Raw genomic sequence first — 27,409 nt, 5'->3', positions numbered from 1 at the left:
CAGAGACGGCACTCAGAGCCCTCCCTAATGGCACGAGCCGCCATTGGCCGCTCACCACTTGTAAATACCGGCAGGGGCTGTGGCTTTCCTGCCAACATTAACTCAGCTGCGCTGCTAGCAGCGCCGATCCCGGCGCACACTATGACGTTAGTGTGCAGCCGGGATCCTTCTCCCCTGACGTCTCCTCGGTACTGGTGTATTATGTTGCCACTGGAAGTAAGGTGTGGCGACATAATACACCTGTCAAACAACTGATTCACGCCCCCAGCTTCTGATTGGCTGAGAGCGGCGTTGCCAAGGCTGGGAGTACAGGTAGCACAGGGCCTGGCCAGCGGTCCCGGCATAGAGGATAGCAGCGAGGCAGGGAGTGCCGGAACAGAGGACAGCACCGACCCTGGGAGCTGCAGAGGCTGAGGCGCTGGAGGAGAGCGCACCACAACTGTGAGTGAGGGGGGCCGCTATGGGGTGTCACTGTCACACTGGGGCCGCTGTGGGGTGTTGCTGTTACACTGGGGTATGTTTACATGTGGCGGAAATGGGCAGGGCTGTTTCAAAATAGACAGTGTGCAGATTTTGAATGCGGAAATGCTGCAGAATTTTCCACAGAAATTTCCGCTGAGGACATTCTGCAGTATTTCCGCATCCAAAAAGCAGTCAAAATCTGCAGGCTGTCTATTTTGAAGCAGCCCTGTCCTTTTTAGAACGACGGGAGTAAAATCATACGTGGTGACAAGCCCCGCCCCTGACGTGTTGGCACTTTGCGGTAAATAAGTGGGTTTTGGGTTGCAGTTTGGGCACTCGGTCTCTAAAAGGTTCGCCATCACTGGTATATAGGGTCCTATGTTTAAAGCTGCTGCACTATACTGCCTATAATTTTTTTTTTTACACTTAGAGCTAATGGAATGTGGATTGAACGAAAATCATTATTTATATGCATCTTAATGTATTCTGCTTTTTCCATAAAAAAAGTTCAGAGACAGAAATAGATACTACAAAACATACGCAAATCAGTCATACCATTAAAACCACTGACAGGTGAAGTGAAAAACATTGATTACTTCATAACAATGGCACCTGTCAAAGGGTGGGATATATGAGGCTGAAAGCAAACAATCAATTTTTGAAGTTGATGTGCTAGAAGAGAGAAAAATGGTTAAGTGTAAGAATCTAATTGACTTTGACAAGGGCTAAATTGTGACAGCTGACAACTGGGTCAGAGTATCTCCAAAATAGTAGGCTTTGTCAGATGTTCTTGGTATGTAGCCATTAATAACTACTAAAAGTGCTCCAAAGAAGGACAACTTGAAAACTGATAAATGGGTCATGGTTGGCCAAGGCTTATGGGTTCATATGAGGAGTGAAGGCCAGCTCATCTGGTTTGATCGCACAGATGAACTACTGTAGCACAAATTACAAAATAAAAGTTACTGCTGACTATGATAGAAAAGTGTCAGAACACACAGAACATTGCAGCTCTATGGGGTGGTGCAGCAGCAGATGGGTCAGGGTGCCAGTGCTGACTTTTGTGCACTGTTGAAATCACCTACAATGGGCATGTGAGCATCAGACCATGGAGCAATAGAATTCGGACCTGGTGTGGCTGGGTCTGTGCATTTTGGGGAAGAGATGACACCAAAATGGATTATGGGAAGAAAACAAGACAGCGGCTGCTCTGTGTAATGCTCTGTTGGGAAACCTTGGGTCCTCATATTCATGTGGTCATAAGGGAAAGGCACTGCCTGCTCTCATCTGTACTACTTTGAGTGGCTTATATCTGCTTGCAGTGGCCCTGCCCAGCTCCGCATTCTCTGGCCCAAGATATGTCCAGGTGGAGAGCTGAAGAGGCACTGGTGGAAGTCCCTGCTCCCCTGCCAGTGCAACTGCAGGGAGCAGGGAGGATTAGGAAGTTCTTACAGTGCAGAACAACAGGTATAGGGAAGGTAGTTCCACCCCTTGGTGACGGACGGTGATACGGCTAGCGTGTCACTGTCCAGAAGGTTTAGCCTCACAGTAGGGAGCAATGAAAAGGAATAAACCCTGCCCACTGGATGACATGGCGAACGTATCAGAGGAGGGTAGGTGGCCATATTGGCTGTATCACAAGAGCAGTGTTTGCACAAAGAGAACCCAGCAGAAGTTACAGTGGGCATCAGTACGGCAGCAGAGGCCTGCAGAGAAGTGGTGGAAGGCAGCAACTGAAGAAAACAGTGTCCAATCCCTTCGCTGAGGAGCAGTTGGAGGCTGGATGTAACAAAAAGAAGCAGCGAGAGCCATATGGGTGACCTGGTTCCCATGTTGGGGAAGCCGCCAGATGACCTGAGTGACCAGAGACCTACAGTAACATGACGGAGCCCTGATGACTCGAAAAAGCAGTAAGGTTCCCAGCAGCACTGCAGCAATCCTTCAACAGAGTCAGGCAAATAGAGGTGCAAAACGCCAGTAGCGGGGCCCAAACCAGATAGGCTCCAAAGATGCAATCCACATGAATAGAATAACTGGCAGCAATCCAAGATGTAGAAAAATGCAAAATTTGTTTATTTACCCCATAACAAAAAAAGCCCTGATGACTCGGGAGCTGGAATTGACACGCCACACGGAAAGAGAGGGAGTCCTCCTTCCGGCAGGGAACTCAGTCCCTGAAGAAACAGACTGAGCCATGGACCTGGATTCGACAATGCCATGGATCCAGATGCTTAAGACCGGTCCAACCACTATTTAGTGTTTTCACAGTCAAGAATAGCACATGAAATTTGTGGGGTCTGTGAATATGGAGCAGCACGTGAATGGGAACAACTCACATACGGCTGTCTGAATACAGCCTTACTTTCATGTTATAGGGCCTTCTGTATTTCAGCTAATCCCCTTTCGTTGCGTTTGTAAAATGCAGGGTGTTGGTGTTCCATGGCGCGGCGGTGACAAATATAGGCAGAGGCCGCGCATTTTATAAAATATAACTTTACTGAACTCTAGTTTGTCATGTCACTCGATAGGAGGGTATTTGTCCTTAAATGTTGCATAGTATAACTGGAAATCACACGCATAGCGAACTCAAATTTTACGCATCTGTAACTGGGTCTCATTCCTACTCCATATATCCGAAATTGTACATCATCGGATCACCTCAGCAGGATAAGGCACTTCTCTCATCATTTCTCATTTTCATCCTAGTACTTTATCATCATCCAAGTACTCTGTATTACTATCTCCAAGGCCTGTGGCATTGCAACATCGAGGCCTAATGCAATGGAGGTTCCAGAGTATGATGCCAAAATCAACATCTCCATCATAGAAACACTGTCCTGTGTGCTTTCGACTGTGCATAGCGCTGTTACTTCAGGTGCCTTTTTCCCCGTTGCATCATTTCACCAATATATTGCTCCCCCGCTATACTAAACACAGTAACACTCACTGCCTAACATACTTCACTGGTAACCTAGAATATGGTGTCATGCCCTTCGCATTAAAGTCTCTTCAGGGAAATACTTCCCCAGCACAAACCTGTCCGCCTGTTATTGTCTCTATATAGTGTGCATACTAAAGCCTCGTTGAGCTGGTCTTACACAATTCGCAGTTTTCGTCATTCCAGTTCTATGGCGACGTCAGCAATTTCAGAGACCAAATCCCCTGTGGGAAGTGAGACTCCCTTTCCTTCCTCGCAGTCTGTCACTTTCAACAAGGTCCACTCACCTGTAATCCGCATCCCCTACATTTCTTAAGTGGCCGCTGCTCCCTAGGCACGTGGATAGCATGATGGCAGCTCTCTGTTACAAAGGAAAGCCACCATGTTAGTAGTGCTGCACTGGAGGCCCTTCCCCAATGTTCTTCAGCAAACACTGCTGCTGGCTTTACCAGCAGTGTTTCCTGTTCTGCCTAATGGTGCAGTGATAATTCTCTATATGGTCCCAAAATGTCTGTGAGAGGGGGTGTGGCTTTGCTCCAGTGAATGAATATTCACTTGGGCAAAAAAAATTTACATGTGCAAATGAACATTTACATGGGCGTCTGAGTATTTGCCCATGCTTTTGCATTATCGCCTTACACAGTCACCTTCTTTGGTATTCAATAAAGAAAAATGTTCCAGGAATAAAACCCAAGACTTTATTAGGCTTAATAAAAACATTGATGGCAAACAGACCTCAGGTTCACATGCTTCTGACCTACGCATTTCAAACTAAACCATTCTTACTCATGGCATGAGTAAGAATGGTTTAGTTCGAAACGCGTATGTGCATGCTTATGAAGTGTGTTTTTATTAAGCCTAAGGCCTCAGTCAGATGGGTGTTTGTTCGCTGCGCATGTTACTTGCGTTTGTGACCGCATCTATTAGAACTAATGCTTTTCAATGGCAGTGATCACATGCCCAATATTTACCTGCGCAGAAAAAATGTGCAGTAAATATAGGGCAGCAGGTTTAAAAATGCAAGTAACTGCGGCATTACGGCTTGTTTGGATGTGAAACCCCTGGATGCTGTCACACCCAGGGGTTTCACCTTGTGCTCAATGGGGCCAGCGGTAACAGCACCAACCCCATTGAGAACATACAGTGAGGATCGTGATCCCCTGGCACAGCTGTGGCACAGGAGTGGCATGTTAGCCCATTGCTTTCAATGGGGCTGGCGCTTCTGTAGCCCCATTGAAAGCAATGGGCTGCCGGCAAGCCCTGCAGTGATTTTCGGGGAAGGGCTTTAATATAAGCCCTTCTCTGAAAATCATCCCTAGAATGTGTAAAAATAAATAAATAAAAAAAAATAAAAACACAAAAATTTATACTCACCTCTCCATAGCTGCTGGGGCTCAGGCGCATCCAGCCACGTCTTCTCCTGAACTGCTGTGAAAATCCCCGCCTGCTGAAAGGGCTGTCTCTGATTGGCTGAGCACTGTGACCAATCAGAGGCAGCACTCAGCTGTCATTCAATAGCTGAGTGCTGCCTCCGATTGGTTCTTTCGCAGATCCACACTAACATCTATCTCAAATTCCACACCATTTGGAGTGAATTTTGACGTGAATCTGCAGTAGATTTTGCCCTTTAAATTAAATGGGTGAAGTCTGTTCTAAACTTTTATGTGCTTTTTTGATGCAGAATTTGACATGGAGTTTGATGCGGATTTTCCGCTACAGAAAATCAGCATGAATTCTGCTGCATGTGAATATACTCTAAAGGCAATTTCTGTTCATAACCTATCCTTAGGATCATGAATACTTGATCTGGGGACCCCGGTAGATCAGCTGTTTAGCCACCTGCTGTCAGCGCCACAACATGGAGCAGAAGAAGATAGCTCCAACCCCTGTGTCAGTGTTTCCCAACTCCGGTCCTCAAGGCACCCCAACAGGTCAGGTTTTCAGGATTTGCTCAGTATTGCACAGGTGATGTAAATCTCATCAGTGCCTCAGACATTGCCACAGGTGTTCTTACTATAGGATATCCTGAAAACATGAATACCAGAGTTGGAAAACACTGCCCTGTGTAGTGGCCAATGCTCGTAACTACAGGCGCAGGTTTTATTAAACTATGCCTGCAATTTCCAGCGTGGCCACTATACAGAGGTCAGCGCTATCTGCTTCCACTCCATAAACTGCTCCATAATCCTGCATTTGGAGGTATCTGTATAAAGTGATATTTTAGACTACAATTTATGCATATTATTAACACTTATGTACTGTATATTTTATAGCCCTAGATATTTGTTAGGATAAACAGTATTATCTATGTATCATTCTTGTAAAACTAGCAAAAATGGAGCATGGTCATATACATATATACAATTTTCTTCAAGGGTGTGTACAGCTTTCTGAAGCCTAACAGACTGTAACTCTGATGCAGATACTCTTCAGATGTTAATAATTGAAGAATACCCATCATACAAGGAATGCAAGTTTTTCATACTGTAACCAGTGAACCTCAGGTGTTCTGAGCCTGCAAATAAGATGAGAACCTGGACACAAAGCGTTTGCTGGAATAACTGCTGGAAATAGCAAATTTGCCTAAAGCTGGTCATTTTCCATGGCACGAAAACTCGCTTGTCAGAAGGTTTTTACTGAGTAGATTTGATAAGTCCAGAGTGAGCAAAACCTTTCAGTGGATAATATGAGCCTCAGACATCAACATGGACAGGGGGTCACAGCTGTTTACAGCATCAGTTATATATTTATTAAAGTACAGAGAGACGATTCTATTAATGTACACTGAGAAGATGGAATTTTATGCACTGTAGCAAAATTTTTTTGTCGTGTCAAAGGAAAGGAGTCCACCAGCTTACGTAGATGGGAATTTGAGTGCATGACCCCATTACCCTTAAAGAGGTTGCATCAAGATCACAAGTTATCCCCTATCAATGGTGGGCGTCTCACCGCTGAGAATCCCACCAATCACGTGAAGGGGAGTCGCATATCCCCCATCTTACTCACACTGGGATTACTGAGTGAGGTAAGCGCTTGAGTATTTCCGTTACCCTTACTGAAATGAATAGAGTGCTGACCGTGTATGCTTAGTACGCACTCCATTCTTTCTAACATCATTGTGGGGGAAGAAAAGACCCCATAATGACAGACAGGGGGCACAGAGGGTCCAGATTATCGAGAACAGTGGAGTCTGACTCAGCAGTCAGACCCCAGTGATCAACAACTTATTTCTCATCTTGTGGATAGGTGATAACTTGTGATCTTGGTACAACCCCTTTAAAGGGGTTGTTTCGCTTCGAGTTATTTATAACCTATCCTCAGGATAGATCACTGGTAGGGGTCCGCTTCCCAGGACCCCTGGTAATTAGCTGTTCCCTGGGACAGGTGTCTTACTGTACAAAGCTGTTTTGCTGCAGGAAGCAGACAGCTCCATACATTGTGTAGTGGCCAGGGTTGGTATTACAGGAACTCAGTAACAACTCGGGCAACCAATATACAGGGGCCCGGATTGGTACTTACCTTATAAATGGGTTGTCCCATGAAAGCAAGTTATCCCTCATTTTTGAACGTGGGGGTTTGGTAACTGGGACTGTCGTCAATCTTGAGAACTGGGAGAAGGAGCATTCAGCTATGAAAGCACACACTCTATGCCACTCAATTCATCTCACTAGAGATGGCACAAGAATGACGCTACTTCTCAAAGAAAGTATAACTTTATTTCAAATCTCGTACAACTCCCTTAGACTACCTGATAAGCCACACTACTGAGCACTAGGGGTCCGTTTAGTTGGCGGGTTCTAAGGTCCTAAATAAATGTCTTCTCTGTTTTTTGTACAATAACAAAATGGTAATTTTGGGACAATTCATGCCATCATTCCATAAATATAGTCATTAGAAAAGATAAGGTTATTTCTTGAAATTCAAAGCAAAAGGAAACAATTTCTTGCAATGGATTAGTTAGGATGACCGCCGCATCTAGAAGATTCCACATTAGGAGTTGCTATGGTGATGATATTAAATCTACTTAGAACTTAAATGCTCAGAAAAAAAGTAATAGAAATTGTCATGTATGACTGCATATTTATATACCTGCACACATTTTAAATGCCTAAGGAAAATGTACGTATCTTTACTCCAAAAATATACTGTATATAAATTCTGTGTACCGACACTTCAATGAATTATATGATGCAATAAGTACTTCATTAAAAGCATTAAATCAACCTCTCTGACACCATTCTTTGAGACACTATTGTGAGGATTCATTTCTTTCATGTCAATTTATGCTGGAAGCACGAAAACTCGTCCAACTCCTGGTGCCCTACAAGAACATCACACTTCCTGCAAACTTTTCTGAAGCTACAATAACAGCCCGGAAGTAGTTATCTCAGGCTATTTGAGGCAACACGCTATCCCATATGAATGGGTATTCCCCACCAAAGTTATTCTTCTCAAAGAGGAGATAATACACGTCTTCCACACTTCCGTCTTCCTACAAAAAAGCCTTGTGCTCCTACAACAGTGGGGCATTTCTCCAAAAATTCTTCACAACAGAAGACACCCTACAACCCGTCAGCACCACTTAAGATTTCTCAAGAATGGAACACTGCTTCCAAAACTACCTGAAGTACTGTAACTACAACTACTTCTTCTGCAGGTCTTTGTTTGTGACCCAAGATTTCCTGCAAACAGGTCCCCATATTTGCGCAGTTTGACACACTGCTCAGTTTCGATAGAGATTGATCTTTGTTTCTCATTGGAATTTAAAATGTCTCTCTATCATCCCTTCAGTTCCCAAGTTTGCACTTATGGCCTTGGCTTTTGCGGGAGCAAACTTTGTACTCTACCATGGTAGTTAAATTCCTGTCCATGAAGGTTAAAGGCCTCAACAGCCCTTTCAAGCATTCCCTCCTATGAAAAGAGCCGAAGTGTTCTAATGTGGACATATTGTGCATTCAGGAGTGTGAATTTAAGAAATCCTCTTCTCCATGTCTGTTTCATAAAAACTTTCCTCATTTATATTTCTTCAAATACTGACAAGGGAAATACTAGGGCTTTATAGCAATCAAAGACTTTCAATTGCTTGACATAATGTTTGATCACAAGGGCTGGTTTATTGCTCTAACTTGTACAATTAAGAACTCCAGATTTATAATCATTAATGTTTAATATCCCAATGCTTCCCAGGTTTCTTTTCTTAATTTTATGATGGCGAAACTTCGGAAGAAAACTGAGGGAAAGTTTGTTCTCTGTGGAGATTTTAATATGATTCATGATTAGAGATGAGCGAGCACCAAAATGCTCGGGTGCTCGTTACTCGGGACAAAATTTTCGCGATCCTCGAGGGTTCGTTTCGAATAACGAACCCCATTGAAGTCAATGGGCGACACGAGCATTTTTGTATATCGCCGATGCTCGCTAAAGTTTCCATTTGTGAAAATCTGGGCAATTCAAGAAAGTGATGGGAACGACACAGAAACGGATAGGGCAGGCGAGGGGCTACATGTTGGGCTGCATCTCAAGTTCCCATGTCCCCCTATCAAGCCACAATAGCGGCAAGAGTGCCCCCCCCTCCCAACAACTTTTACTTCTGAAAAGCCCTCATTAGCAATGCATACCTTAGCTAAGCACCACACTACCTCCAACAAAGCACAATCACTGCCTGCATGACACTCCGCTGCCACTTCTCCTGGGTTACATGCTGCCCAACCCCCCCCCCCCTGCACGACCCAGTGTCCACAGCGCACACCAAATTGTCCCTGCGCAGCCTTCAGCTGCCCTCATGCCACACCACCCTCATGTCTATTTATAAGTGCGTCTGCCATGAGGAGGAACCGCAGGCACACACTGCAGAGGGTTGGCACGGCTAGGCAGCGACCCTCTTTAAAAGGGGCGGGGCGATAGCCCACAATGCTGTACAGAAGCAATGAGAAATCCAATCCTGTGCCACCTTCATCTGGAGCTGCACACGTGGGCATAGCAATGGGGAACCTATGTGCCACACACTCTTCATTCTGTCAAGGTGTCTGCATGCCCCAGTCAGACCGCGGTTTTTTATAAATAGTCACAGGCAGGTACAACTCCGCAATGGGAATTCCGTGTGCACCCACAGCATGGGTGGCTCCCTGGAACCCACCGGCTGTAAATAAATGTATCCCATTGCAGTGCCCTGGACAGCAGAGCTAACGTCAGATTAAATGCAGGTGGGCTTCGGCCCACACTGCATGCCCCAACCTGACCGGGGTTTTTAATTCATAGACACAGGCAGGTACAACTCCCTATTGTGAAGTCCCTGTGGACCCACAGCATGGGTGGCTCCCTGGAACCCACCGACGGTACATAAATATATCCCATTGCAGTGCCCAGCACAGCTGAGGTAATGTCATGTTTAATGCAGGTGGGCTTCAGCCCACACTGCATGCCCCAGTCAGACTGGGGTTCTTTAGAAGTGGACACATGCAGTTACAACTCCGTGTGGACCGACAGCATGGGTGGGTGCCAGGAAGCCACCGGCGGTACATAAATATATCCCATTGCAGTGCCCAGCACAGCTGAGGTAATGTCATGTTTAATGCAGGTGGGCTTCGGCCCACACTGCATGCCCCAGTCAGACTGGGGTTCTTTAGAAGTGGACACATGCAGTTACAACTCCGTGTGGACCGACAGCATGGGTGGCTCCCTGGAACCCACCGGCGGTACATAAATATACCCCACTGCAGTGCCCAGCACAGCTGATGTAACGTCAGCTTTAATGCAGGTGGGCAAAAAATTAATTGGATTACACTGTAGGCGAGGGCCCCAAAAAATTGGTGTACCAACAGTACTAATGTACCTCAGAAAAATTGCCCATGCCCAACCAAGAGGGCAGGTGAAACCCATTAATCGCTTTGGTTAATGTGGCTTAATTTGTAACTAGGCCTGTAGGCGGCCCAGTTAAAATAAAAATTGGTTCAGGTGAAAGTTTCAACGCTTTAATGAGCATTGAAACGTATAAAAATTGTTTACTAAAATTATATGACGGAGCCTTGTGGGCCTAAGAAAAATTGCCCGTTCGGCGTGATTAAGTGAGGTTTCAGGAGGAGGAGGAGGAAGAGGAGGATGAATAGAATACACAGATTGATGAAGCTAAAAGGTCCCCGTTTTTGATGGTGATAGAGAACGATGCTTCCATCCGCGGGTGCAGCCTACGTATTGTTTAGGTATCGCTGCTGTCTGCTGGTGGAGAAAAAAAGTCTGGGGAAATTCAGGCTTTTGTTCATCTTTATGAGTGTAAGCCTGTCGGCACTGTCGGTTAACAGGCGGGTACGCTTATCCGTGATGATTCCCCCAGTCGCACTAAACACCCTCTCTGACAAGACGCTAGCCGCAGGACAAGCAAGCACCTCCAGGGCATAGAGCGCGAGTTCAGGCCACGTGTCCAGCTTTGACACCCAGTAGTTGTAGGGGGCAGAGGCGTCACGGAGGACGGTCGTGCGATCGGCTACGTACTCCCTCACCATCCTTTTACAGTGCTCCCGCCGACTCAGCCTTGACTGGGGAGTGGTGACACAGTCTTGCTGGGGAGCCATAAAGCTGTCAAAGGCCTTGGAGAGTGTTCCCCTGCCTGCGCTGTACATGCTGCCTGATCTCCGCGCCTCCCCTGCTACCTGGCCCTCGGAACTGCGCCTTCTGCCACTAGCACTGTCGGATGGGAATGTTACCATCAGTTTGTCCGCCAGGGTCCTGTGGTATAGCATTACTCTCCAACCCCTTTCCTCTTCGGGTATGAGAGTGGAAAGGTTCTCCTTATACCGTGGGTCGAGCAGTGTGTACACCCAGTAATACGTAGTGGCCAGAATGCATGTAACGTGAGGGTCACGAGAAAGGCATCCTAACATGAAGTCAGCCATGTGTGCAAGGGTACCTGTACGCAACACATGGCTGTCCTCACTAGGAAGATCACTTTCAGGATCCTCCTCCTCCTCCTCCTCAGGCCATACACGCTGAAAGGATGAAAGGCAAGCAGCATGGGTACCCTCAGCAGTGGACCAAGCTGTCTCTTCCCCCTCCTCCTCATGCTCCTCCACCTCCTCCTCCTCCTCAACGTGCTGAGATATAGACAGAAGGGTGCTCTGACTATCCAGCGACATACTGTCTTCCCCCGCCTCCGTTTCCGAGCGCAAAGCATCTGCCTTTATGCTTTGCAGGGAACTTCTCAAGAGGCATAGCAGAGGAATGGTGATGCTAATGATTGCAGCATCGCCGCTCACCACCTGGGTAGACTGCTCAAAGTTTCCAAGGACCTGGCAGATGTCTGCCAACCAGGCCCACTCTTCTGTAAAGAATTGAGGAGGCTGACTCCCACTGCGCCGCCCATGTTGGAGTTGGTATTCCACTATAGCTCTACGCTGCTCATAGAGCCTGGCCAACATGTGGAGTGTAGAGTTCCACCGTGTGGGCACGTCGCACAGCAGTTGGTGCACTGGCAGATTAAACCGATGTTGCAGGGTGCGCAGGGTGGCAGCGTCCGTGTGGGACTTGCGGAAATGTGCGCAGAGCCGGCGCACCTTTCCGAGCAGGTCTGACAAGCGTGGGTAGCTTTTCAGAAAGCGCTGAACCACCAAATTAAAGACGTGGGCCAGGCATGGCACGTGCGTGAGGCTGCCGAGCTGCAGAGCCGCCACCAGGTTACGGCCGTTGTCACACACGACCATGCCCAGTTGGAGGCATGTAACCGCGTTGGTGAGGGTGCGTACAATGTTGCGGGAGACGTGGTCGTGCAGGGCTGGGACGGCACATCGGGAAAAGTAGTGGCGACTGGGAACCGAGTAGCGTGGGGCCGCCGCCGCCATCATGCTTTTGAAAGCCTCTGTTTCCACAAGCCTATACGGCAGCATCTCCAGGCTGATCAATTTGGCTATGTGCACGTTTAACGCTTGAGCGTGCGGGTGCGTGGCGGCGTAATTGCGCTTGCGCTCCAACACTTGCGCTAGCGATGGCTGGACGGTGCGCTGAGAGACATTGGTGGATGGGGCCCAGGACAGCGGAGGTGAGGGTGTGGGTGCAGGCCAGGAGACGGTAGTGCCTGTGTCCTGAGAGGGGGGTTGGATCTCAGTGGCAGGTTGGGGCACAGGGGGAGAGGCAGTGGTTCAAACCGGAGGCAGTGAACGGCCTTCGTCCCACCTTGTGGGGTGCTTGGCCATCATATGTCTGCGCATGCTGGTGGTGGTGGCTCCCCGGCTGATCTCGGCGCGACAAAGGTTGCACACCACTGTTCGTCGGTCGTCTGCAATCTCAGTGAAAAACTGCCAGACCTTTGAGCACCTCGGCCTCTGCAGGGTGGCATGGCGCGAGGGGGCGCTTTGGGAAACAGTTGGTGGATTATTCGGTCTGGCCCTGCTTCTACCCCTGGCCACCGCACTGCCTCTTCCAACCTGCCCTGCTGCTGCACTTGCCTCCCCCTCTGAAGACCTGTCCTCAGTAGGCTTAGCAAACCAGGTGGGGTCAGTCACCTCATCGTCCTGCTGCTCTTCCTCTGAATCCTCTGTGCGCTCCTCCCTCGGACTTACTCCAATTACTACTACCTGAGTGATAGACAACTGTGTCTCATCGTCATCGTCCTCCTCACCCACTGAAAGCTCTTGAGACAGTTGCCGGAAGTCCCCAGCCTCATCCCCCGGACCCCGGGAACTTTCCAAAGGTTGGGCATCGGTCACGACAAACTCCTCTGGTGGGAGAGGAACCATTGCTGCCCATTCTGGGCAGGGGCCTGAGAACAGTTCCTGGGAGTCTGCCTGCTCCTCAGAATGTGTCATTGTAATGGAGTGAGGAGGCTGGGAGGAAGGAGGAGCAGCAGCCAGAGGATTCAGAGTTGCAGCAGTGGACGGCGCTGAACTCTGGGTGGTCGATAGATTGCTGGATGCACTTTCTGCCATCCACGACAGGACCTGCTCACACTGCTCATTTTCTAATAAAGCTCTACTGTGTGGACCCATTAATTGTGAGATTAATCTTGGGACGCCAGAAACGTGCCTCTCTCCTAATCCCGCAGCAGTCGGCTGTGATACACCTGGATCAGGAGTTCGGCCTGTGCCCACACCCTGACTTGGGCCTCCGCGTCCTCGCCTGCGTCCACGTCCTCTAGGCCTACCCCTACCCCTCAGCATGGTGTATTACCAGTAGTGCAGAAACAGAACGCTGTAATTAAATGTGCCGCTTATTGGCCTGTGGTTGGAGGCTGACTTCGCTTACGGAACGCACAGCAGAGCCAGGAAAGAATTTTGCGCAAGCCTGCTGTAACACTTAGCTGGCTGCGTATTAATTAGGACTACTACCCCCAGCAGAGACGCAGTACACTCAGGACGGTCACAGGCAGCCCAAATAGATTTTTTTGTCCCAAAGTTTTTTGGAAAAGCCCACTGCCTATATAGACAGTATATATCTTTCACCTTTTTCACTGTCCCTGCCTCAGCACTACTGGCCCTATACTATGTAAAATTACTGCAGACTGAGGACGCAATGCTCTGCACGGCCGATATACAAAAAAAAAAAGAAGTGCAACACTGCAAAAAGCAGCCTCAACAGTACTGCACACGGTCAGATGTGGCCCTAAGAAGGACCGTTGGGGTTCTTGAAGCCTAAAATCACTCCTAACACTCTCCCTATAGCAGCTCCAGCATCAGCAGCACTTTCCCTGAGCTATGTCAGAATGCATCTGTGGCGAGCCGCGGGAGGGGCCGATTTATATACTCTGGTGACACCTGATCTCCCCAGCCACTCACTGCAGGGGGGTGGTATAGGGCTGGAACATCACAGGAGGAAGTTGTAATGCCTTCCCTGTCTTTCTATTGGCCAGAAAAGCACGCTAACGTCTCAGAGATGAAAGTGAAAGTAACTCGAACATCGTGTGTTGCTCGCCTCTAGTAACGAGCATCTCGAACACGCTAATACTCGAACGAGTTTCAAGCTCGGACGAGTACGTTCGCTCATCTCTATTCATGATGTAACTATGGGTACAACATCTTCAAGCAGTAGACCTCTTCTTCAATTGCACTCATGGCTTACGCAAGAAGACCTATTTGATGCATGGCGATGTATGCATGTCGTGGAAAAATAATTTACATTCTATTTGCATATACAAATTGTATACACCCACATAGATAAGTTTCTTAGTAGTAAATGGCTTTTATATGACATTACACAATGTGACATAGACCACATTACATGCTTTGACCATGTCCCTATAACGTTAATAGTCCAATTTTCAACATAATCACACAATACGTACATCTGGAGGAACAACACAGATGTTATGTCTTTGAAGCAGGTCTGGGAAAGGCTTTCCACTCAAATCACTGAATTCTTTGACAATAACATGCATTCTGCACTTGATTACTTCCCCTATGGAATGCCCACAAGGCTTATGCCCATGGCCTATTGATACAACAATCTGCCAGATTTAAAGAGCAACGGCTCAAAGATGCTCAAACACTACTACATAAAATAGGTATGTTAGAGAAACAGCACCAAATTCCTTTTCTAAACAGACGCTTTTAAGAAAGGCCCGAAACTCCCTAAAAATCCTTTTAGTTTGGACTTTGAGAAACAGTCCAAAAAACTAAAAATGTCATACTATAACGCTAATAACAATACTTGCAAAAGCTAGAATTATCTACTTAAAAGATCAAGGCCCCCAAGGGAAAATCTAACTTCCTCAAGCCATTGCGGATAAATTCTACAAACACTATCACGTTACACAATTTACATTTAGCCCCCAACACTCCTTAACCCACCCACACACTAATTGAGGATTTCCTTCATTATCTTAATATTTTGTCTATTGTTACTGATGAAATCCAATCTTTAAATGAACCTATAACTAAAAATTAAATTTTCCCTGGCTATTTGCTCTCTTAAGATAGGTAAATCTCCTGGCCCAGATGGGTTTTCTAATGAATATCTGAGGACATTCCATACACAGCTCCTTCCTCATATCTTGGCACTATTTAACTTAGCTATAGACAGGGGCACATTTCTGGAAGAGATGCCAAAATTAACTATAATCACTCTCCCAAAACCTGATAAAAAGCCAAACTCTCTAGAGAATTTTCAACTTATTTTGCTCCGAAGCTCAAACCTCAAACTCTATGCTAAAGTTTTGACAAATAGACTATTCCCAATGATAGTAATAATCTTTATTTGTATAGCGCCAACTTATTCCGCAGTGCTTAATGATGCCAAGTATCATAAAAATGACCAGTTTTGATTCACTCAAGACCGCCAGGCCTCAGGTGGTACGAAAAGACTGATAAACCTCATAGCTGGTGCTTGCTCCTCTCAGGCACCTTCTCTGCTTCTATCTTTGGATGTGGAGAAGGCATTCAGAGTGCACTGGGGTTATCTTTTTGGGACTCTCAGATGCTTTTGGCCTCTCCAGCCATATTTTCCCTGCATATATATATACACATATCCATTTGCATTAGTACTAGGTAATGGCATACCTTCTAAACACTTCTAAATAACAAATGGTCCCTGACAAGGATGCCAATTGTCTCCTCTGATTTTTTTTTGTATGGCCATGGAGCCTGTAGCAAAAGCAATGAGAAGTAAGCCCCTTATCGGTGTTCTTACTACAGGATCTCAACCACATAAAATTAATCTTTTTGCCAACGACATAATACTTACCTCCACTAATCCTCAGTCCTCTCTACCTATAGCTGCTGAAGTGTTAATCAAATTTAGCTCTATATCTTATTGCAAAGTTAATGCTTCCAACATTCAAATGATGGAAGTAAACCTAAAGAATCATTTTATTAATGATTTCCTGTATGAGTTGAGTCCTAAATCAACACCATATTTTGGGGATCTTGTTGACCCCCTCACCCAACACTTTAGTGGAAACTAATTTCATTTCTCTACTAACTAATATTCAAAAGGGATTAGATAGATTAGGGAAATATAAAACAAGCTGGATAGGGAGAAGAAGTCTATATAAAATGCTTATATTACTATGCATTCTCTACTACCTTAGAACTGTCTCCGTTTCTATCCCAAACTCGGTATTTACATAAATCCACAAACAAGTGAACTTATGCATTTGGCACACTTCAAGGCTTCGAGTACCCTTTTCATTTATGACCAAACAAATGAGTTATGGAGGTACGGGTATACCAAATCTACTTCACTACCATTCAGCATTTATATATGGCAAAGGGCAGTACTGGTGGACTCCTACCTGCGATAAAATTTGGCTAGAAACAAAATTAATACAAGTCTCTAATTGGCAAGCTTGCCTGATGTCCTGGCATCCACCTTCTATGCAGCTCTCTGTATTATCCCCAATAGTACAAGCTTCCTTGCTAGCCTGGAAATCAGTTTATACCAGCCTTGCATCCTACTGTATAACTACAAATTCCATTATCTTCTATCACATTTTGAATCCCAAATATTTTAGTGAAGCTTTGCCTATGGCAGGGATTATGAACGTGTCGGAATTATTTCAAAACAATACTGTTCTTCAATTCTTCCAACTCCAGGAAAAATATAATGTCCCCTCATCTGAACTCTACACATTTATGTGGATTACGAACTTTTTAAAATCCAATGCTCAAACACATATAACACTACCAGCAATCCTTGGTGATCTCTTCGAAATGGTATCTACCCCTGAGAAAAAAGGGACAAGACCTCTATACAGATTCTTTACAGGAGACCTACAATTTTAAAAGACAGGTTGTTTTTTTAATTGGGAGGGAGATCTCTCCAGAGAGGTTCCCTTTCATGCTTAGAGCTCAGCACTCAAATGGGCCTATAAATCTACATCCTGTGCATCAAAATGGGAGCAGTACCAGAAATTGGTTTGACGATGGTACTACACCCCAATAAAAATGTCATGAATTTATAGCTCAGCATCTCCATATTGTAGGTATGCCAAGCTTACCTTTCCACATTTTCTGGAGTTGCGCCCTCCTTTCTAAGTTATAGGCATCAGTATCCTCATTGATTTCAAGATTGTGCCCTAACCATGAAAAACAAGACCCAGGACTAGCTTTTTTTTATTTTTAGGAATCAATAAGTTCCCATCAGGGTATAGGACAGTAACTTGTCACATTTTCATGCCAAATGCCTTATGATAGCCAGAAATTGGAAATCGCCTATTATTCCTTCAATGGATGACCTTATTTCTATTATATCTACCAAGGGTTTATATGAGAAAATGATAGCAAACCAAAAGGAAAAAGTGAAAAAGTCAAACAGTTCCAGACTAACTGAAAATCCTGGTTTACATTATATCCTTCCAAACACTGGTAGACCCATAAGTAACTTTATATGCCCAATGCTCCTCTAATTACAATGCCATATTTGCCACATCTACAACCACAAAGTGTATTATATATGTAGGAGCATACTTCTTATATTAATGTCCTCACCACTTTACACACCACCGTATTACAGTCTTACTAAGTCATTAAATGCAATGTTAATGTAAAATCACCCCCCTTAGCGCTTATTCACATGGACGTGTTTTAGTCCCGTTATGCAGCCATGGTAATCACGGACGCATAAAGGGACAAAACAAAACCATTGATTTCAATAGTTTCGTTTTCATTAGAGGTATTCTCACCTGTTAATATTATGTACGAGAGAAGATAGGATTTTCCCTAACTTTCCTGCACATAGTATTAACTACGCGTGGGAAAGATATGGCAGGACTTATCTTCCTGCCGTTTTATTCAAACTTGTGTGCTGTAGAGTGGTGTTTGAATACTCTGAGAAGAAAACAAAAACCCTGTTCATGCACAACTATGCTCCATAGTAGTAAGCAGAGTTGCACATACGGCCATGTATTTTTGCCTTTAGAGTTTATACAGGCAGACACATTGTTGACTCGTTCAAATGATAAATCGTTCAGTCTTTTATATTCCCCATATAACTCAATGAGAACAACTGAACGATCGGTATTTAAACCAAACAATTAGTGGACGAGCCAACGATGATTTTTATACCTGCATAATAAGAACCACGAATAAAAAGTGAACAATTTATCATTCTGTCTTTGGCTGAGTTTAGAATGAGCAATTATCATTCATTTTTGCTCCTTTGAACGATAACCATTTCACCTAAAAGGGTCTTTGTTTGTTTCCTTCCCTATCCCAGTTTGTTTCTTTTGTTCAAACATTTCCGAAATGTAAATGTTTTTGTCCATTTGTTACTGATGACACTCTGTAATGGAGCTCAAACTCCTGAGCAGTTGTCTTGCTACACCTTTTCATTCTTTTATGCATTTGCTTTGCTTGCTATGACAACTCTGTATACCGTCCCGTTTACTGAAAAGTTCATTAAATAATGGAACAGCAAAAAAGCATTAAATCAAAGGTGAACCTTATAGTAATCTGCAATATACACTGTATGTAAAGCCCAGAAGGAAAAAAAAATATATACATTTTCCACAGATGTCATTTGGGAATAAAGCAATCAACTTGGACAAGCGTCTCTTCCATGTATCTGCGTTTGCCTTTAAACTCTTGTGTTCCTTTATTGGCTTGATAACGTTACAAATGTTTTTTCAATAAATTGGAATGGGAATGATTCACGACATGCTAACAAGTCCATTTTATTTTCTACAAGGGGTAAAGCGTAGCTACGCTATTAATGAACGTACCAACATGCCTTCACTTCATATTTGTGAACTCTTGAGTACTACTAAGAAATATATTAGTCTGTTCAACTGGTTTAATTGTTGCTATGTGTGAAATGATCCGCCTACGAAAAATGACGCCGGTCATTTCACTGCACAATATCTAGCTCCACTTAGTGAACAGAATTCTAGCAATATTTTAGGCATAAGCAAAAAAAACCCAACTATATAATAACTATAATAACTAAATCAGAACGAAAACTCTATTACATGAACATATCGCCTAGTTTTTGAGGCTGACAGTAAGATTCAGATATATTTGTACTGCCCTCGCTGAACAAGACTTTTGATTCATCAGTGTGAGACAGACAAAGTGCCCCCATAATAATAACAGTGCCTTACAGCATAACACGCTGGAGTACCCACAAACATCATTACTAGTGATGTTTGAATTTGCATAATGTTAACCCAAGGCTCGAGATTCTTCAAGATTCAAGTTAGATGGCCATCATCTGCCTCCTCTTATTATTTTAGGTTATTAAAAACCACAGGAAAAAGACTACCAGTCAAGAAGGTAGTTTTTTGACAGTTGTTATAGCATTAACTACCTTCTTGACTGGTGCTCTTTTTACTGTCACTTTTTGTTAGATCTCTGTATATGACTCCAGCTATTGATCATGGGTCTCCAATACCCATAGGGCTTAAACACATGGGCATATTTTTGTCCCGTTATGCGGCCATGTTCATCACGGCCGCATAATGACCTATCCTCCCACTATTTTCTCCTGCAGTATAGCCAGAAAAACAAACAAACCCATTCATGCACAACTATGCTCTGTAGCGGCCAGCGTAGTTGCGCATCCAGCCATGTGAAACCACCCTAAGGCTGGTTTCACACAGTCGATATTCTTGTGTGAAATTTATGCATTGTGAGACAAATCTCGCATGATTGTGAGCCCCATTCTTTTGAATGGGGGTCATACACATGAGCGATGCGATGAGGGGGGGGGGGGGGGGGGGGGAGATTGCAGCATGTCCTATCTTTGGATGTGCCCTTGCATTGCCTATTCTTTTCTTTCAAAATATGTTTGCTGATTTTCAAGTCAGCATTACAGAATTATATATAATTATATATGCAGGGCTATAATATGCTTGTGTTACTTGAGTTACAGGGGACACAGGTGGCTAAGGGTAGAATTACGCCCCTGAGATTATGGAGTCATCTTCTCATGTTTAAATTTACTGCTGGCGTAGAATTGTCCGGAGTCTGGGTCTGATAAATAAACAATAGGGCAGTGAGGATTACACATCAGTAGACCCCTAGGTCCCGCCAGTAATTGACCGCCTGTCGACAGCCCTTAGGCAACAAAGGGGGTCGCCCCCACCACTTTCGTCCCAACAAAAACTATACGAAAAATTTTCATTCATACCCAGAGGAATGGAATGAAATGCAATGCAAACTAATTAGTATATAACATTAAAGACAAAGGTTAACATAAACAGCAATAGAAAGAGAAGGAAGGGGGAATAGAGGGGAAGGGAAGGGGGAATAGAGGGGAAGGGAAGGGGGGTAGAGGGGGGGACTTTCAATCACTCAACTCCATATGAGTTGTACATTTGGTAAAATTGAATATGATAGAAAAATGAGTAGGAAGAAGGCCAGACGCCATCAAGCATACTTCTTAGCCTTATTTACAATGATCCGTCAACAAGCCATTTGGGAAAGGATGGGGATTCCCTGAAGTCAACCCAGGACGCCCATATGTGGTGGGAGTTGGCTAACATCTGGTTTGGCTCGGTATCGAAACTTCTGAGATCCTCTATATATTTAATGTAGTCCACAGCTTCTACCCAAGCCGTCCTTGGGATCGCTCCCCTCTGTCTCCAGTGTTGGCAGATGATGTGGCACATAGCCATGATGAAGTGTCTTTGGAGGCCTTTTTTGACCCGAGAGCTAGAGCCTGGCAGCATGGAGAGGAGAGCGATCTCAGGGGTCAAAACCACAGGGGGGCCTACACACCTTATCGTGCACCCTAGCGATGTCTCCCCAGAGAGAAGCAATTAGCGGGCAAGACCACCAGATGTGTAACATAGATCCTACCTCAGAGCAGCATCTCCAGCATTCGTCTGGTACATCAGGGAAGATTTTGTAAAGTCTGTCCGGGGTTCTGTACCATTGCATAACAATTTTGTAGTTCCTGAGCCTTGATTGATATGGACATCTTATGGATTAGTATGTAAGACTTGTTCCAGAGCTCTCCGGAAAACTGTCTACCGAGTACCTCCTCCCATCTCGCCTCCCACGGCAAGCAGGCCCCCTTTGTCCTCTCATCAACCAATAATCCATACAGCAGAGATATCGCATGGGGCGGCAGGAGCGACGCATAGCTCCTCAAATGGAGGAAATGGACACCCCCCAGAAACCGTGTTAAACCCTGCCAGCATAAGTTCTGACAACTGACCTTCAAGCATCTTATAGAACCTTGGTGTGAACCCATCCGAACCAGGGCATTTCCCCATTTTCAGGTCCCTCAGGACCTGTGATAATTCCGAGGGAGAGAAATCTCCCTCAAGGGCTTCAGCATCGGTGTTCGGGATAGTTGTGGGTGTGTGCTGCCGCAGGTACTGGATAATGTGTTCTTTTTGGGTGGGCCCATCCAACTCTTCTGAGCAGGGTATATTGTAAAGCTCAGAATAGTAGGCCCTGAAGGCTTCTAATATCTCGCTCGGGGCGTGGACCTCTGCTTCAGAGGAGTTGAAGATGGATAAGATGTTCATCTGGGGTGTCCGAGGATGCAGAGCCCTCGCCAGCCACCTCCTGCTCTTATTGCCATATTCATAGCAGCCCGCCCGAAATCTGTCCCTAATGTTCAGGGTATTCTGGTCCAATATGGCTAATATCTCATGTCTAATATTGGTTATTTCTATTAGTAATGTTTCCGACCTCTGTGCCTTGTTGGCCGTCTCGCGTGACTCCAGGTCCTGGAGCAGCTGTTTGAGCTTGTGTGATCTTTCCCTCTTAAGTCTCGAGCCGTGGGACATGAACACCCCTCTCAGGGTACATTTTAAAGCCTTTCATTTAATTGGCGCCGGGGTGGTGTCGGGTATGTGTACTTCAAGGGAGGTGCTGATTGTCTTAACTACAGTTAGGGCCAGAAATATTTGGACAGTAACACAATTTTCGCGAGTTGGGCTCTGCATGCCACCGCATTGGATTTGAAATGAAGCCTCTACAACAGAATTCAAGTGCAGATTGTAACGTTTAATTTAAAGGGTTGAACAAAAATATCTGATAGAAAATGTAGGAATTGTACACATTTCTTTACAAACACTCCACATTTTAGGAGCTCAAAAGTAATTGGACAAATAAACATAACCCAAACAAAATATTTTTTTTCAATATTTTGTTGCGAATCCTTTGGAGGCAATCACTGCCTTAAGTCTGGAACCCATGGACATCACCAAACGCTGGGTTTCCTCCTTCTTAATGCTTTGCCAGGCCTTTACAGCCGCAGCCTTCAGGTCTTGCTTGTTTGTGGGTCTTTCCGTCTGAAGTCTGGATTTGAGCAAGTGAAATGCATGCTCAATTGGGTTAAGATCTGGTGATTGACTTGGCCATTGCAGAATGTTCCACTTTTTTGCACTCATGAACTCCTGGGTAGCTTTGGCTGTATGCTTGGGGTCATTGTCCATCTGTACTGTGAAGCGCCGTCCGATCAACTTTGCAGCATTTGGCTGAATCTGGGCTGAAAGTATATCCCGGTACACTTCAGAATTCATCCGGCTACTCTTGTCTGCTGTTATGTCATCAATAAACACAAGTGACCCAGTGCCATTGAAAGCCATGCATGCCCATGCCATCACGTTGCCTCCACCATGTTTTACAGAGGATGTGGTGTGCCTTGGATCATGTGCCGTTCCCTTTCTTCTCCAAACTTTTTTCTTCCCATCATTCTGGTACAGGTTGATCTTTGTCTCATCTGTCCATAGAATACTTTTCCAGAACTGGGCTGGCTTCTTGAGGTGTTTTTCGGCAAATTTAACTCTGGCCTGTCTATTTTTGGAATTGATGAATGGTTTGCATCTAGATGTGAACCCTTTGTATTTACTTTCATGGAGTCTTCTCTTTACTGTTGACTTAGAGACAGATACACCTACTTCCCTGAGAGTGTTCTGGACTTCAGTTGATGTTGTGAACGGGTTCTTCTTCACCAAAGAAAGTATGCGGCGATCATCCACCACCGTTGTCTTCCGTGGACGCCCAGGCCTTTTTGAGGATGTTCTGCTTCACCTCAATTGAGAGTTCCTTTGACCGCATGTTGTCTGGTCACAGCAACAGCTTCCAAATCCAAAACCACACACCTGGAATCAACCACAGACCTTTTAACTACTTAATTGATTACAGGTTAACGAGGGAGACGCCTTCTGAGTTAATTGCAGCCCTTAGAGTCCATTGTCCAATTACTTTTGGTCCCTTGAAAAAGAGGAGGCTATGCATTACAGAGCTATGATTCCTAAACCCTTTCTCCGATTTGGATGTGGAAACTCTCATATTGCAGCTGGGAGTGTGCACTTTCAGCCCATATTATATATATAATTGTATTTCTGAACATGTTTTTGTAAACAGCTAAAATAACAAAACTTGTGTCACTGTCCAAATATTTCTGGCCCTAACTGTATGTCGGCCGTGCAAGTTGGATCTTTAAGTAAGTTGTCATTTAGCTTCCAACTGTAACCCTATATTCCTGTCTTGTAGGATTAAGTTCTCCCAAAACTGGGGCATGGTCAGACCATATAAAGTTCCCTAGTGAGCATTTGGGAGATCTGTCTAGTAATTTGTGTGAAACGAAAATATAGTCTATTCTGCTGTACGAATTGTGGACCTGCGAGTGACAGCTAAAGTCCCTGTTGGCCGGGTGGAGGGCTCTCCACAGGTCGACAAGGTGGAGACTCACCAGCAATTGCTTAAGCTTACGTATGGCCGAGCGGGGTACCAAGAAACGACCAGAAGGGGTGTCCAGATCGAAAAATCGCAGCATGTCCTATTTTTAGCCGATTCTTGATCAAGAATCACCCACTATTTTTTGGTATTGTATCATATCTACAAGATTACTTGCTTTTTCTTACTGAAAACAATCACATTTTGCTCTACTGGCTAACACAGTACTAAACTTGTGTTTTTTGTGTGAAAAAACCTACTGCTCTCGCATTCCAGGCGATTTGCATATGATTTGCAATGCATTTTTCTAGCATTTTACTATCAGACTTCTTTGCGATTTTTTCACATGTGAAAAATGCAAGTAAATTTGATACAAATTGTGTATTTTTCAGGTAAAAATTAATCAGACATGCATCAAAGTTACAGCGAAATTGCAGAAAAGTTTCACCAACAGATATCACTAACGCCTATGTAAATACAGCCACAAAGGGCTGTCATGATTTGTTTTCATTCATTAAGTAGCTATTCTCCCAGTATATATATATAATAGTGTTACCTTGGTTAGTTGTTCCTTTCTATCTGAAACTCCTGGCCTCTTACTCCACAGATGGTCATGTGATCTCAATTCTGACCAACTCACATCTACTTGGGGTTAGGTGTTCAGTTTCTAGTGAGCTTCTCACTCACGTCATGTGATGCTATTACATGAACCCTATCAAAGAAACTACCTAAAAGGGATGCAGACACTTCTATCACAGGTACTGAGAATGGTCACACAGCTATAATAGACGAGATCCCAGCTCATCCTCCTGACTTTATACTGCAGCTCATTTAGGTCAATATAGAATACCAATGGTAATGACAGAGATGGTACAGTCTGTAGCTAATCATGTAATGCTGTGCTGATGCATCATATGATTGATGTAGAAATGAGTGTAACATTAAGATGGTGCCTGATAAGCAACAGACAGGAGGCTGCACTGCATGGAAGTGAAAGCAATATACAAAGTAGATCTTCAGAGAGTGACAATCAGGTGAGAGGGACAGGGATGGAAAAATGTGTTTTTGCCGCAGCGGCCCTTTAAATATTGACTTTGTAAATATCTCTTATGTTATAACTTATCTTTTCATGAGCAAAAGCAGCCTTCCAATTGACAGGTTGATAGTGAGGGACTATGCTAACTGCAGTCAGGGCATGATTTGCCTGACAATCTGGCTGTCAAATGACAGGTCTGAATGCCAAATATCCCAAGTTATATTACAGTTAAAAATGAATGACTGCATAATTTGTCAGATTTTGTGATAGCTGTGACACCATAGTAGGAGCTGTCATGTCAGCCATAATGGTTGTCATCTACTTTTCTTAGAAACATATAACTAAAGGTGACCATACAACTTTAATAGCTGTCAGCCGAATGCTCATCCGACCAATAGCTATTCTTCTTGACTCCGCCATACACATGCTAATGTGGACGAGCACGCATATGCTCTCAGTAGGTAAGAGGAGAATAAGCCACTTCCAGACATTTCTGGCAGCAACTTTTCTTCCATAAGAACAACGGTGGAACATGTTGTAATCCACCAAGCCAGATCTTTTTTATCTCCAACATCTGCTGTTTGGGAAGAGTCAGCGCCCCCCATATGTATAAGATAGTTGGCTTCTGTGACCAAAATCATCGGGTTCAGTCGACATTGCTTTAATGCAATGCGTAAGGGAAGTTTTATAAATGGGTCAATATGTAATCGTTTGGGAAAGCAATCAGGGTTTACTAGAGCCAGGACATGACTAGGCGCTGTTTGGCACTTTTTTTAAATTTCAACTTGTTTTTATTGAACACTCTTGCATTAAACAGGGTTTCCATACTTTCACAAAACATATATATCCGTATATCAAGCATGTTTATTAAAACATACATTTGTGTAGAAACTAGGGATGAGCGAGTATACTCGCTAAGGCACTACTCGCTCGAGTAATGTGCCTTAGCCGAGTATCTCCCTGCTCGTCCCTAAAGATTCGGGGGCCGCCGAAGCTGACAGGTGAGTTGCGGCGGGGAGCAGGGGAGAGCAGGCGGGAGGATGGCTGAAGAGGATGGCTGAAGGTTGTCACTCACCTTTGATAGGTGTCAGACAGCTATTCTTTCTGACTCTCCATGTATATACTCAGCAGACCATGCATGTGTATTTAAAAGGAAAATAGGGAGTAACCCGCTGCAAACCACCTCTGGCAGTAGCTTATCACCCTTAAAAATAAAAGAATAGAATATATCGAAATCCAACATAAACAGCGCTTCTTTCACTCATCAACTGCTGTCGGGGGACAATCAGGACACCCCCATACACATTAGATGGTCATCTGGTTAAGCCGACATTCATCTTATGTGTATATTTGTAGGGATGTATCATGTATGATAGGGATTAACTGGGGACTGCCTTTGGTGGGGTCAAAAGACACATTTCTTCTCCAGAAATTACAGAGTCAGCAGCCAAAAGTAAGTTTAAACTGACACATGGCCAGTTTTATTGTGCATGGTAAAACAGTACAGGAACAAACCTTGCCTGCCTGGCACTTACTAAACAAAGTTATCCTTCTCTAACAATTGGTGCGCTTCTCCCTATCAGCTCACAAGCAGATTTCAGAAACTACACTTACAGTCTACAACTTAAGCCGACACAGACCTGCTTTCTGTCCTCCCCAGAGATACTGCAACTCACTGTTCCCTGAGCTGCTCTTAAATATCCACCCACTGGATTAAGTACCCAACAGGTGGACTTGTCCTGTTACCTCACATAGATGAGAAATCTAGAGAAAATGGATTTTCCATCACTAAACACTCCCCTAGTTTTATCACCCCCCTCCTTCCTCTACTCAGGCCATTCTGACTGAGCAACTACCATCAAGTCAGCGGTTACCAACCACTGTTGGGAACACAGAGCCAGTCTTAGAGTCTTGAATGCTTTTTCAGCTACTGAGTTCCATTTTAACATAAGTGACTCTTTTCCTCTAGTGATGTCAATCAAGGGGGCCACCATATCTGCAAAATTGGGTATAAATCATCTGTAGTAACCGGTGATTCTCAAGAATGTACTTACTTGCTTTTTGCTATCATTATGGGGAACTTCTGAATTACTTTTATTTTGACAACCTGAGGCTTTCCTACCCCACTCTGGATTATGTAACCTCAACTAAGTTAAATTTCTTGGGGTTCACTGTCAACCCCGTTGTCCTCAGGTCATCAATCATTGCTTGTACTAAACAGAATTAGTCATGTATACCAACTGGTGGGCTTGTCCTTAAGAGCTCACAAACTGTAGGTTTCAGCAACTGCACTTACGGTCCACAACTTAAAGGGGTTGTCCCGCGAAACAAAGTGGGTCTATACACTTCTGTATGGCCATATTAATGCACTTTGTAATGTACATTGTGCATTAATTATGAGCCATACAGAAGTTATAA

This window comes from Eleutherodactylus coqui, chromosome 6, assembly GCF_035609145.1.
Source record: "Eleutherodactylus coqui strain aEleCoq1 chromosome 6, aEleCoq1.hap1, whole genome shotgun sequence".
Lineage (NCBI taxonomy): Eukaryota > Metazoa > Chordata > Amphibia > Anura > Eleutherodactylidae > Eleutherodactylus > Eleutherodactylus coqui.
Note: the sequence above shows the minus strand (reverse complement) of the source record.